Here is a 15,212-nt window from a genome sequence, read left to right on the forward strand (position 1 = left end):
CTATTGTGTGAGACAGTAAAGAGAGCTGAAAAAAATATAAAACAATGCCACATTTCTCATTCTTCAATAAAGTTGTTACTTAAGTTAATGTGTAATGGGTTTATTCTTATTTTAAAATGAATTAATAAACTAAAATTTTACCCCCCAAAAATCTCTATTTTAAAATACATATGAACAGATAGAACCCACATAAACAAAAACCTCCTTAGAGTCCTCATTTGTTTTTAAGAATGTAGAATTTTTCTGAGGCCAAAAAATTTGAATACTGCTATCCCAGAGGGAAGTCTGCTGTGATGGGTTTTCCAAAATTATTTGAACAGTTACAACAAGCAACCACACTTCGGCATGAACCAATAGTTCCAGGATAATATCGTCACAGTGACAGGGCGGGGATCATGCACTAATGAGGCTGACAGCCTCTGTGCTGTACTCACCCATCTTTTTTTCTCCTCTGAGCGGACAATTTCAAATGACTTACCTTCGAGTTGACAGACTCTTCCGCTTGGTCAAGCTTGCTGCAGATGCTCTCTGTTGGATTTCTTATTTCGTTGTACTCTTCAGCTCCTGAGTTTGCTTTATGACTTGTTGAAGCAGCAGTCCCCTCCTCTGGTCTTAGCTGACTGGCTTTGGGAGAGAAATAGTTTGACCCACCAGTCTGGCTTAGGACTCTGAGGCTCTCTCAGGCTTTTTTAGTGGATACACCCACTCCTGTCCTCTTCCCTCTTGGGACTGAATTATTAGATCTCATGCCTTCTCTCAGTTCTGTAAAGCCATGCCAGGTGCCGAGAGCCTCCCACTGGCTTTCCCTGGGGTGGTCCCCTGACCGAGCCTTCTTCCAGAAGCAGTGGTGGCTTTCTGCATGTGCTCACAAACCATGTGCAAAAACTTGCATTCGTGATCCACCAGGGCATGCTTAGGGAGCCAGCCATGGGGTGGGGAGGAGGATTCGGCCGAGTGAGGCCCGCAGAGCTTTGGGGGCACCCGTGGGCCAGCATGGATCCTAAGTGGCTTATGGGCATCTTCCGGTGGAGTTTGCGTGGCAGGATGCATAGTCCTGTGCGTTCTGAGCCTTGGTTGCTGTGGTCCTAGCTTCTCTCAACCCCTCAGGGGTATGAGAACCGCAGTATTCCGGTTTGGGTGAGAAAGAAGCGGGCCTCGTGGGCAGTGCCCAACCTGGCTAGGGAAGCAAGGCACTCTCTATACTCCCAGTTTCCCATGTAGGAGAAATCCCCCGGGGCCAAGATGGCGTCTCTTGTGCTGCCTTGGGGGAGAGGTTATATGGGTAAATTGAAACTGTTCTTACCCTCTTCAATGCATTTATTTTCAGATGTTTTTGCTTTGATGGCGTGCTGAAACTTCTCTGCTGGACTCCTGGACTCCCGGACTCACATAAAGGTACTCTCACCCAGGGGTGATTGTCAAAATCAATGTTCTGTTGGGGAATGATGGTTAAAAAAAAAAATCAAACAGAAAAACCTGTTATCTTGCTGATGTCAGTCTTTAAGATTTATATTTTGAATAAACATTCTCAGTTGCTGGTTAGGATGAAGTAGATTTGGGGAACTTGTAGTTGGAGAGAATGTTCTGGATAATTTCTCAAATCAGAGTGCTAGCCCCTACAGAGACTGTCCATACAATGAACAAATGGGCTTGAGTGGAAGGGTCAGGTTTCTAATGGGACTTAGTGGATCAAACTGAGTAGAGACTTTATGGATATTCGTTTGAAAATGGTGGAAGAAAGACCCAAAGAAGCTTGAGTTAAAAAAAGAAAGTGGTTCAGATAAATTTCAACTGATACATGCTTGCTTACAAATGGATGTTGGAGACAAAAGTATCACTGGCATGAAGATGTTCATAAAACTGGAGGAGGGAGTTGTCAATGGAGATGGGGAAGGTCTGTAAATCCTGGCATATCTGAGGTCCACCTGCTCTGTAGATGAGCAGCATCACTGAGAGTCACTACTCCTTCCCCTTTGATAGATCAAGGGAAGTGCTGCTTGTTTGCTTTTTTGTGTTGTGATGTGTACTGCTACGATAAAGAGCGTGTGGCTAAGCAGAGGAAAAACCAGAAGGGCCCTGGTTGTAGTGGTGGTGTGGGATGGACAGCCGAGAGAAGATGGATATTGCAAAGTGGAGAAGGGCAAGGTGAAGTAAAGCTTAAGAAGTTCTGTAAAACCTTACTTCCTGTGAGGTAGTTTTGAGATGCTGCTTTTAGCCCTTCTCCCTCAAAGCTGCTGGTATATATCGTGCCATCAAATGCCCACTAAGTTGCTGTAAGTAGACCGTCTCTGTCCTTTGCACATCACCGTGATGGCTCTAGGTAAAATGTGCCTCTAAAGGGCATAGGGGAGCACGTGTCATCACAGTGTAAGTTCTATTTGCCGCATTCCTACAAGGGCAGATCTGTAAGAACACCAACTTGACGCAAAAGCAGCAAGAGTATTGAAACACTTTGTTCTTAAAACACAGTGACTTTTGCTGTCAGTGAACAAGACTAAATGATATACAGCTCACAGGCTGTTCCTCTTTTCCTTGGTGATGAAAAGGACTATAAAATAAGATTTTAAGTATTTACACTCATCTAATAAAATGCTTCATGAGTATTTATGAGATACTTCTTTAACTGGATAAATTGTAATATTAATCAAAATCAAAGACTACTATTTGGATTTCTTCCAAGAACCCAGATTGTAGACAAAGCTTTTCAGGTATTTCTCAATTCATTAATTCTCAGTTAAGTTGTTTATCTCATTCTTTCTGCATGTAGAAGAATGCTGCTGTTTGACAGGAAGTCAAACAATTCCAATATGAATTTCTGTTTGCTGGTTTATTAGCTAAATCATGATGACTTTGAAGGAATTTTATTTAATATTAACAATATCCTAAGTGAATATGCATGAATGCAGTTTTATTATGTTATGATTTCCTTTCTATTCTGTGATTGAGACCCTGTGGGAGGCACATTCATACATCAAAGTTAATTCTTTGTACATCCTCTTTCCTCATCCTCCTCCCCTTTACCAACCATCTGCCTCTCAGTGGGGTAGGGGTTGAGGCATGACTTCTGTGGAAGTGAGAGATCATGGTGGAACTGAATGGGTCAAGGACTTAGAAATGCAAATAATTCTTTATCTTAGAATCATCTGTATTAGACCCTGAAAGTATCTCAGTAATGATATAGTTTGCTTTAGCTTTTTGAAGCTCAGTCTAATAACATTATAAATATTGTTTGACATCCCATTAGACTTAAAACCAGCTCTGCTGAAACGAACAGCTTAGGGTTAATACAAAACAAAATAAAAATTTCTTCTTATAGGAATTATTGTACTCTGCCTCAAACAATATTTGTAACTTATACAAAGTTTATTTTATCCTACTCCAAAAGCACTGTTAAAACTCCCAAGGGTAGAGAAAAATGTAAAAAGATGGAATTAAATATTATGACCTGCCAGGATAAGAATTCTCCTGTTCTAAAAAGGCTAGTGACATTGTGGAACTGTATTTGAGCCCTGTTCTCCTAGAAAACGGGAACTCCAGTCAATAATTCACCTCCATCCTTTTTGTGTTTCTGGAAATTGTTTATTGCAGAAATCCACTCTTCCCCATATGACTTACATATAATTTGAAGATGACTTCTTGTTTATCTATAACAAGACTGAATATAGACTCTCTAAATTCACATTCTTTGCCTCCTAAATGATTAGCTGAACTAATCATTTGTCCCCACTTAAATGGTCCTTGATCAATTGTCCAATCACGCAACCCACTATCACTCCCTCACATCCAATTCTTTCTAGCCTTGTTGTCTTAAAAGTGTACTCAACATTTGTTTTAATCAAGCATGGTGAGACACAGACATGTAAATTACTGTCATTGAAAGACATTTTTTATACTCACAGATCCTTAGAACTAGGAAATAAGAAGTATGGTGTGCCGTTTAGGGCCACGCAGAGAAGCACCAGGGTCAGTCAGGAGGCAGAGGGGGTGAGTGGATGAGAGAGCAAAGAAGCAAATCATCCACGCAGTGCAGCACAGTAGAGCCACTAGGGAACTTTATATCATCCGGATCAGCCTTCAGGATTTGCAAGAAATAAGAAGGACTCTCAGTAAAACCCTGAGGCATTACTGTCCAAGTGAATTTTTTTCTTCCCAAGTGAAAGCAAAAAGGTATATGGTTCCTTCATCAACTGAAATACTAAAGAATGTATTGCATCAATCAATTTACGGTAAATAATTTACTTTTGGTGGGAATGGATGTTAGTGACTTGTGAAGGTTGGAAACAACAGAATGTTAAGGGATAACAGTGTTTATTGCTCAGAGGTCCTGGACAAACCTCCATCCTTGGACCTGAAGTTTCTCACTAGTAAAATAGGAGTGTTACAGGGACAGGTGCAAAGGATAATGAAGCCTTGAGTCTTGTGATCTATTAGGGGCTTTGTACCTTGAAGAACTTCTTTACTTACAAAGTATTGATTCATTCTGGGGGGAGGTTTTGAGGGATCTATTTGACTCTTGATGGGAGACATGCTGTGAATTTTGCCAATTTCAGTAGGAGATTTTGCCAATAAGGAAGGCAATAGTTAATTCAATAGGGACACATGATAGTGTTTCAAGAATCAGCTCTAGTACTGCAAGAGATGAAACAAATGAAAGCTGTCAAAGGGACTTATTAATTCACTTGGCTCATTATTTTGACTGCTGTCAAATTCTAGGCTTATTTTCACCTTTTGGAATTCTCTAAGTTTTAGCCTATGTTTCTGCAAGCTGATAAAGAGGGAGGATTGGGAAGAGCCCCTGTAGTGCCTTGGAGCCCTGTCATTGAAAATTGGAAGGGTGTTGGAAAAGCTGATTAGAGGGCTGAAGGCACCTGACATGCTTGAATTTGTCACAATCTCTTTTCCAGTGTCCTGGATGTTTGCAATAAGAGCAGAAACTAGGAAGTTTTAAAAATTTCATTTAAGACCTTTATTTAATGGAGTTGAAGTATAAGATTAAGAATTTTAGCTGGTGACTCATCTGGAGTGGAAGAAAGCTGGTTTGCCAGGTTAACTAATCTGGAGTGGACATGGTTTCCCACTCCATCTTGGTCCTTTTTACTAGAAGGGAAAGATCTTGGTTCTAGTAATCTCCTATTGATGCCATAACAAATTACCACAAACTTTGTGGCTTAAAACAACATAGATTTATTATCACACAGTTATGGAAGTCAGACGTCCAAAATTAGTCTCACCGGGCTGAAGTCAAGGTTATCAGCAGGGCTGGTTCCTTCTGGATGCTCTAGGGGAGACTGTTTCCTAATCTCTTCCAGTTTCTAGAGGCTGCTTGCATTCCTTGGCTTGTAGCCACCTTCTGTCTTCACAGCCAGTTGTGTTCCTCGTAACGCATCACTCTGACCCCGACTCCTTTCTGCCTCTCTCTTGCACTTTTCAAGGACCCTTGTGATTACTTCAGACTCATCCAGATAATCCAGGATAATCTTTCCATTTTAAACTCAGCTAATTAGCAACCTTAGTTCCATCTGCTACTGTGATTCCCCTTTGCCATGTAATATAACATTCACAGGTCCCAGGGACTACGTTCCTTGGGCATCTTTGGGAGGCCATTATTCTGCTTTCCACCATCAGGCAGAAGTGTCCCTTGAACAGTGGTCTCTTCAGCTCCATCAAAGCCAAACTTACTACTTCTCAGGGGAATGAATAAATAACGTGAAATGTTCCCTCAAAATGAGTTTATCATCAGGGAGGTCTGAACGTGTTAAACATTGTTTGAACAGAGAGAAATGGTGTAAGGGTGGCTCATCCATTTTGGGAGTTAATAACAGAAATATAACTTTGGTTTTATTAAACGTCTAAACTTATATATTTATATAGTCTAAATAAATAGAGGATCATTACATGGGCTGGAACCTAGCACTTGCCCAGGTCTCCTGCCTCAGGCTCAATATGCATTCCTGGGTAACGACTGCAGGCAGCTTACTACAGCTGACAGACAGGCCAAGGATTTCAGCACAAAACAAAGTGGCAGAGCTTGAATTTGATCAGAGGTCGAGCTATGAGACCTTGAGACAATTATTTAAAACTTTTGAGCCTTGTTTGCCTCTTCTGCAAAATTACGGGGGTGTAATTGTCTACCACGAAATACTTGGTAATATTCATGAGGATAAATTTAAACATATCACATCGGAGAATACAATCTAAGGTACCTTCTTAAAAACAGTAATGAATTTCATATGTGACAAGGATTTTTACCTCAAGCTCCTTGTTTTCTCTCACCTGGAGTAATTACACTCTTCTAATATTTCACTCCTACCACCTTCAATCCATTTCATCAAGTGAATTTAAAATATAGCATAATTATAATATAAATCAAATCATGGTGTCCCTCATTTAATTGTCAGTGGCTTGGCATGACACATTACATTATCTAAAGGATGCAGTCCTTTATTCATTCAATAACATTTATTAGCATCTTAGGCTTTTAAGCATATCAGTGAGCAAACCACAATTCTAAACCTGAGGGATTTCAGATCATTTGTCTATCTTTACCACTGAAGAGTTGATTGTAATCTAAAATACTGTGACTGGAAAAAAAGAAAAAAATTAGTATAAAGAGTATCTGCATGAACACCTTTAGATTGGCATGTGTGTGTGAGAGACTGGTCCAGCAAATCACGTAACATGATGTAAAAACACTGGAAAGGCCACAGGGAAACAGAAGACGTGATCAATTTCATCTTCACAGTAATGGCGCACTTCAGACAACCCTAACTCTCCTCAGCAGGGCTGTAGATCCCGCTTTTAGTTGCAATGTCTGCAGGTTCCATGATCGTAAATTTTCCTTTCAGTAAAGGATCATCTGAATAGCTTTCTCAAAGGAGGCAAACTTCCTTGCAACGTGATTTGTTTTAGTTGCTGTGGGGGTATTTGGTCAGAAATTCCAGGCAAGACCACCACAGCTATAACTGAAAGAAGATAACGCATCCGATTAAGCCAGGTGGCTGGCCACTTTCTACTCAAATGTTTGATTCCACATTATCTTCCTCATAGGAACTCTTAAAAAAAAAAAAATCACAGCAACCTTAAACCACATGGTACAGGGGAAGGAAAACAGGCTTTGAAAGGAAATGATGCTGTTCACATGCTAGCTCATGCATTAATGAGCTGCATAGCTTTTGGCAGTTAACAGCCTTTAGCTGAATCTTCCTCACCTTGAGGTAATGTCTGCAGTGATGGCTTTTTTGAAGGTTTAAATATGTCCTATCTATCACATAAGAAATACCCAGTTAATTCTCTTTACTTTCTATTCCTTGTTTGAATTATTTAGGTAATTCATTTTTAGTAAGTTGGCATTTATTTGGGAGAGAAGGGAATCTGGAGTTCCCTAAGAACAGAAATTCTTGGAGGACTAGAAATTTCTGGGTAGTGTGCTCTAAGAAGAGAAAGTGGCCTTAACTCATACTTCAAAATACTAAGTTTTATTCTGCCTGTTTTCCAGAAGGATTTCCAGCAGCTGGAACTCAGTTTTAAATTTTAAAAGTTTGCGGTCGAGAGCTCTAGATTACTCCTTTTTTTTCTCTTTAAAAAAATTCTCAGAACCTTAATTCTCAGACCCTAAGTCAGTGACTGCCACATGGAAGGCATGCAAAGTATATCGATAAATTGGTGAAGTCACATATGAACAGGACCAACTGATACTAATAAATAAACAAGTAAATACAAATAAAGATTAAAGCTTATTTAACATATTTTTAGTAATCAGTATTACCATGCTAAGAACTGCTATCTTCATTATTGAAATAATATTTTATATTATATTACACAAAGCATCTAGGACAAGTTGATAAGCATAATGGTACTTGGTTTTTCTTAAAACTTCTTTTTAGGAAAGTGAGAAAATTTAGGTTAAATAATTCTCACTGTTCTCTGAAATGACAGACATACATTTAGGTGAAGAAGAAATTGGAAAAGAACTTAACTCATGACATCCTTTTAAAGGGGCCATGTTTTCACTGACACTGGTTTTGTGAACAAAACCATGGTTTTGTGAACGAAGTCAATATATTACTCAAAGCCTTTTCATCTCAACAGTATGCAGGGATATATATTTGTCTGTAGTGGCTCAGGCCAAGGTTACTATACTAAAACATGTAACAGCATGCTTACAGGGAACTTGTAAAACATAACTTGGGCCAAATAACTTTTTGTAGCTCTAACATGGTATAAAATTTTGGAGCCATGAGAAGCTAGAGGATTGAATAATTCTCATTCCTTCAGACTGAGGAATGCCACAGCTAGTTTTCTATCAACAGAATTCCAGGTCACCTTGCACTGAGCCATCTAATCTGTGTTAAAATTGCTCACGTGATGGGTATGCTGTCCACTCTTCTTGGTTGTGAACTCTGTCTGTTAGGATGGTGCTGATGCCACAAGGCTTCCCTGCAGCTGAGTTCTTTCTCTGCCTCACTGTTTACGTAATAGCAAATAATTTCAAATCCAACTCTTAATAGTCAAGTCTTCTAAAAAAAAAATGAATAATTTCCTACATATAGAATTCATAGGTCAAGTTGAGGTTGACATGAATCTTGAATGTGTCTACACTTAATTCCTTCTCTTCCTTCCATCCAGTTCTCATCTAAGCTCATTTTAAAAGGCTGACTTTGTAAACAGTGACCTACATTGGTGCCCATCAGAAAATCTCAAAGCGTCTTTACTCATCCTATGTGAAATCAAACTCATTATTCCCATTGAACAAAAACTTTCCACATCTGTTTTATTACTCTCCTTCTATCCCATCCTCCCTGTATTGCTAGTGAGATTTTTTTTTTGTTAAATCATAGAAGCAGTGGGAATCTACTGTAGAGTCCTAAGCATATATATAAAATTGGTGTTTTTAGGACCAAAGTATTTAACATGAACAGCAAGGCCCTTCATGGTCTTTCCTTCTGGCATGCATTCTTCTTGGTTTTCTGCTCTGAAGTAACTTGCCTGTCCCATCTCCAGGTCTTCAACTGCATTAAATTCTCTGTGTGGAAATATTCTTCCCCATACTCATCCTTAAGCCACAGTGGTCTAGTAACTTTCCCCAGATATCAGGTCAAAACAGTAAGAACATCTTTTTGAACTGACTTACCAGGTCCAGTTGTTCTGTTTGCTCTGAAAAGTCAATATTTATTTCCCCATGACATATACCAGAGTTTTATTTGTATTTTTTAAAAAATTTTATTTGAACGCCCGTCATCTGCACTAGACTGTGACATCCATGAAGGTCGGGCTATTTTCTGTCTTCCTCACTATTTCTATCCCTTGTGTCTCACACACTACGTGGGATATAAAGCAAGCACTCAGATACCTGTTGAATAAAAATGAATGCTGCTCAAATCACTAAACAACTTTAAAGTGATCATATAACATTCATATAAAGTATAATTTATAAGAAGCTTAAATCATGACTCCTATACAGATATAAATGAAAACCTGTCAAAGATGTATGTAACATTAATGGGGGACCAGGAAGATGCTAAAATGAGTTCAGAGGTGAATTTGGAATACAGAGATATAATCAGGCAATCAAAAATGTTGAAATGAATGTAATAATAAATGTGAAATTGGCAAAAATTCTATTGGGTAGTAAAATGTAATATCTGGAGTCATCTTTTCTACAGATTGGAAAATCAATTTTATCTTTCCTAGACAACATTCATTTTTATTGCTATGGACAATAATCATTTGTGTGATACTCAGTTTTCTACAACTTTTAACCCAATAGAGGAGTATAAATAAGCCAACTGAAGGAAAATCAAAGGGGCTTATCCTGTGGAATCAGATAATCCCCAGAGGGTCCCCACTCCTGAAAGGATACCCAATAATCTCTCTTGTCCTTTTCTAAGTATTTGGCATTTTACCCTGAAAAAAAATTATTCGCTTCTGTGAAAATTTCTAGTTTGATTTCCACCACCCCCCATTCCAGAAGCCTACAGTATTATTTGAACAAATCTGTTATTCCTGGTAAGTTTCAATCTTTAGATCATAAATCCAAGAATATATCTCTTAATCCAACTGCCAAAAAGTATTTTGAATCTTTTTGCATCAGTTAAGAAATTCAGAGTATCCAGATAAATAATTTTATTAGGAAAAAAACGTCATTTAATTTACTCACATTTAGCACTTGTGTCTCTTTCTGGGGGACAAGGCTAGCAGTACTGAAAGACAGGCAAGCCACATCAGTTACTTTCATAAATTTTCACTGAGTAGTTTCAATTGATCAAACAGGATATGGTTATATAAATTATTGCAAAAATATTTTTATGAAAATAAAGGGGTTATGTCTCTAAAGCACATTGACACAAGGGGAAAAATCATATCAGAACTAACGCAGATCAGTTTCTCTAGTTGATGGGTATGTTATCTTGAGCAAATGTCTTTTCTTCTCTGCAGCATAATATAAGAAATGCTATTCTCATTGTTGAAGCCCCTCGATGTCTCTTAAAGTCCCGATGCTTTGGACTCGAAGGCTGACTTCCCCTCTGAAATCTTACTATTTCCTTGAGGTACTTGTCAGGCAGCAGGGACCACTTCCCCCACTGTCAGAGAGCTCGAGGAACCTATAGCATTGTTGTTTTCTCAGTGGACTGTTACCTCCCCCTTCTTTCTTCCTTCCTGTGGTGGAGTATCTTTTGTTTGCCGTCCAGATCTACTTTCCACCCCTGTCTACCCTGCTCTGTGTCCTAGAAGCCAGATGTTAGTGGCCAGCATCAAAAACCTTCCTGCTATCTGGCTGTCAGAGGCTGTTTTGGCAGGAGATGAGAGGATGGAGTGGAGGGAGAGTGAGGTTAAGGTATTTATTCCCCCAGTTGTGCCCTTGCTGAGCTACGGTGGTTTGGCTGCATCTCTACTGAAGGCCCCAGCTCTCTTGGGAAGACCTTTCCACGCAGCTACCTACTCTGGATTCTGTTCAGTGACCTTAAGGCCTAAGAGTAGTAATAATTCCACACTTTCGCTAGCCTGGATGCATTGCACTAGTCATGGTTGTTTTCCCTAAATGCTGCCTGTATATTTATCAGCAGGCTTCCTTAAGCACTTCTCAGTGGACCAGTCTGAAGGGCCAACTGCTGCTGGGACCCTGACTGCTACATTGCAGTAGAAAGCTCAGGGTCAAGAGCCATTGACATCAGGTCGCTGTTTCTTTACCCTTCCAACTCTTTGGACGTGAAAAAGGGCTAGTTAACTAGAAAAGATGAAAACAGGGAGAGAAAAAGAAAGTACCAATTGAAATAAATTGTTCTGCCACACCATGTTAGTAAACCAGGTTCCTCACTCCTAGCCGTCTACATCGTACTGTATCTTCTAAACATATATATATATATTTTTTTTCCTGTTTTCCATCTCCCTTTTCTAAAAGAGAGGCCACACAGCAGCACATTTAGACAGTAAGAGAATGCTGGAAGCACACATTCGCTGTGTGTTGGAAAGTTTGGCAGACACTCTTACCTTCTTCCTATGCGTGGCCTCCTAGACACTTGACCCTATCTTAGTTTGCTCAGGCTGCCAACACAAAACACCAGACCTGGGTGGCTTAAACAAAAAATTTTCTCAGTTCTGAAGGCGAGAAGCTGAGATGAGGGTGCCAGTCTGGTCAGGTTCTGGTGAGAACCCTCTTCCTGTCTTGCGGACTCTCACTTTCTAGCTGAGAGAGAGGGAGAAAGCTCTATTCTCTCTTCTTAAGACACTAAACCCATCACGAAGCCAGACCCTTCTATGACCTCATCTAAACCTAATTACCTCCCGAAGGCTTCATCTCCAAATACCATCACACTGGGGACAGGGCTTCAACACATGAGTTTTAAGGGACACAACACTCAGTCTACAACAAGCCCTGATTTATCAACTGTCTTACCTTTATCTTTCTCTGTCAGTTTTTTCCCCAGGTCTTACAAGACAGAAGTTGTCTCTATGTTCTTCCTGTAGCAAGTGGTCCTTTCCTTTCCTATTTCACATAATCTTCCACATCCCTTGGTGGTTGCTGTCAGAATTGAGCCATTTTTCCCTCTGGGCTCTCAACGCTATAAACCTCACTTTATTGGGTGGTTCCAAGTCTGTTTGCTCTTAGGCTATTAACGCATGCAATACTTAATAATAGCAATAAGGAAAGCTTTACCATCTACTCAGCATTTACTCTGGTTCTCCATGAGTGGCTTCATACACTCAGTTTTTGTTAATTTTCATAACAATGTGATGAAGGAAGTGTAATCGAATCACCACTTTCAGATAGGTAGGCTGCATGGAAGCTACTTGCTTAAGGTTAGATTTTTAAAAGGGAATGAAATTTGAACCCGTGTGCTTGACTTGGTACCCAAGCTCTTAACCACTTTAGTAACAAAGAACGGCATGATGTCATGGTGAGGATGTTTGTCTTTGGAGAAAGAACCCTTGTGTTTGAATCCTGCTTGTTCTCTGATGTAGCGGGGTTATTTAGGGAGTTAAATAAGCACTCCGAGCTTCAGTTCCTCATCTTAAACCAGCAAGGGTAATGCTTTTAACTGTCTCCTAGGGTTGTGGTCGGGGCTAAGTACATCAACCCATGAGGCACCCTCAGACTAGCCATTTAAGAAATACTAGTTTTATTAGTAATAGGATGAGCCAGATTCTTCCACAGTGGGAAAGATCAGATCTTCAAAATTCCTACAAAAACTGTAAAAACAACATTCTTCACATGACATTAAGTTAGTGACAGTTAAAGGAGACTTTCAAATGTCTCTCAAACAAAAAAAAAAAAAATCACCTTTCCCTACGAAGCTGCCTCTAGCTCCTTCCTCTTATTGCCTCTTCATTTCTGAAGTGGAAACGTTATCAGACGATCTTATCAAGAAGCCCACAGATGAGGATCTCCTTGAGCAGAGCCCTTGTTTTTTACTCTTTTTCATCTTTAGACCTGAGGACAGCAGTTTGAACAATGGTTGATGATTGCAAGGATAAATGAATGAATCTACAAAGTGAATGTTCAAAACCTGTGTATTGGCTAGCACACCAGCAAGTGGATATAATCACCACTTCACCCCTTAGACCAGTAGGTAAAGATTTGCTATCTAAACACTTGTATTTCCATAGCTTAATTTTATAATTTAATTTTTTTCAGGAATAAAGTTTAATCTGATTCTTTGGTTATTGGCTTGTTTTCTAAAAACAGAATGCAAGTCTTGTTTTATTAAAGTACCATCAATTACAATGTGTCTATTTCTGGTGTACAGCGCAATGTCCCATCCATGCATAGACGTACATATTCCTTTTCATACAGAATGCAAATTTATTAATCTACCTCACCACATTAAGATAATCAGTATCAGTTTCTAAGTCTTTATGGAGAGCAAATGCCTACAACATGGGAAGAAAAAAATTTGAGGGTAAGAGAGCAACTTGAATCAAGAGAAATAAATGAATTACATTAATCAAGTATTTTAATTGTTTTTTTAACAAATACAAGCCTTTTATTAGGTCATGCACATCGCCAGACCTCAACATCCTCATCCTAAAGATGATTAAATTACACGTTGCCTCAGGTTCTTTGAAATTCAAATATGTATTTTGTAAAATAAATTAATCTTTCCAGTGATCTCCCCCACACAAATACTTCCACCTCCATTTTCTTAGTCTTTGAGGGGAAAGTAATTAGGTTTACTTATTTATTTAAAAAAAACTTTTTTAACGGAGGTACTGGGGATTGAACCCAGGACCTCATGCATGCTAAGCACAGCTCCACCACTGAGCTACACCCTCCCACCTCCTCTTTCCTAGTCTTAATGCTTAGAATGGGAGGTCTACCCTATCTGAGGAGAGGCTATGGAAATATCTCAGCAAATGAAAAGACAAATATCTGTTGCACTCAAGAGCTTTTATTGTTGTTGTTGTTAATGTTAACTGGTTCGCCCATTTGTAAATCCAAACAAGATTGTGAATGCAGATACCAATCCCAGCCAATCGCTAACCTCTCCTTTCTCTTCTTTCCAACACCAATAGAAAACAATTGAATCATATGAGTGAACTAAATACATAATAATTTGAACTAAATATCGGAATAGGAGGCATAGGCATGTTGCTAGAAATGTGCTAATGCCGCCAGAAGCTGAGACCCATCTCTGCTCACATGTATGAGATTCCTGGGCATAAAAGTACCTTTTTTCGTTCAGAGAAATACATCCCCCTTGTTGGGTGCGTGGTTATTGTTGTTCCTTCGACTTTTGATAAACTTATAAAAGCAGAAACAAACCCAGATGATCTTCTGGAGGGGTAATTTGTCAAATAGTAAAATTTATATCAAGGCATTCAGCTGCCCAGTAATACACAAATATAAAAGCTAGATTTTAGACAGTTTCACTTGATGCTGGAGGCGTTTGTAGTACTTACAAGCGGGGCGTTGCAGCTACCTCTTTCAGACAGCTTTCTTTGAGTTGGTGGCGCCTTGTGTTTCTGCTATTACAAAGTCAAATGACTTGCTAGTGATTTTGCTTTGAACCTGAAGTAATGATGTGGTGTTGGCAGAGACTGTAATGAATGTGGATCCTAGTGTTGCCCCAGAGTTTATTCTCAGACTAAGCCTTTTTCCCATGTAGCCAATGTGGGTTATTTTTAAAAATTAAATTTGAAAGGATTCATGTTTTATCTCTTGTTCCCAGTAAGCCCAGAATTTTCAAGGTGCTATCTTAAGATGAGAAAAAACCCTTAGACATAAGTAATCCTACTGGAAAGATTATATGGGATTTGGTCTAATCCTTATTTTTTTTTCCACATTTTTATCTTTGGCTTTCATCAAACTAAATCAATGAATATGACTAGTATTGGGGATCTTCTTATCTTAATGGACTTTTTAAAACATCAGCTAAAGCTTGTTATATTTCTAATTTAGAATCCTAACTCCTCTTAATGAAATGTATTCCTAAATTCTCATCAGATATTTACTTTGAAAGGATTTCTGTAGCTTCAGAAATTTCTTGAGCTAGAAGTGAGAAATACGCCTAATTTCTTTGATTGAAATCTCTGTTAAAATATTTACTTACCTTATAATTATGTTTGTCTCCTCCTTTGATATACAATTATTTTTTGTTGTTTTGTAAATAAATTCCCCTCTTGCCTCTCTGGTATTAAAGTCTGAGTAGTTTGTTTTTCTAATTTAGACCGGAAAAGAATGATAACAATTACAGCTGAGTTACATCAGATGTTTA

General features: G+C 38.9%; 1 long non-coding RNA gene across 5 annotated transcripts in view; it reads left to right on the forward strand.

Moving 5' to 3' along the window:
• The window catches only part of LOC140698139 (uncharacterized), a 785,970-nt gene that overhangs the window by 424,293 nt on the left and 346,465 nt on the right, over nucleotides 1-15,212 (forward strand). For all 5 annotated transcript variants that reach the window (XR_012075665.1, XR_012075668.1, XR_012075663.1 and 2 more), the window contains exon 5: nucleotides 1,328-1,395. This is a non-coding gene — a long non-coding RNA (uncharacterized lncRNA). The remainder of the gene's footprint in view (nucleotides 1-1,327; nucleotides 1,396-15,212) is intronic.

Source organism: Vicugna pacos, chromosome 9 (assembly GCF_048564905.1).
Source record: "Vicugna pacos chromosome 9, VicPac4, whole genome shotgun sequence".
Classification (NCBI taxonomy): Eukaryota; Metazoa; Chordata; class Mammalia; order Artiodactyla; family Camelidae; genus Vicugna; species Vicugna pacos.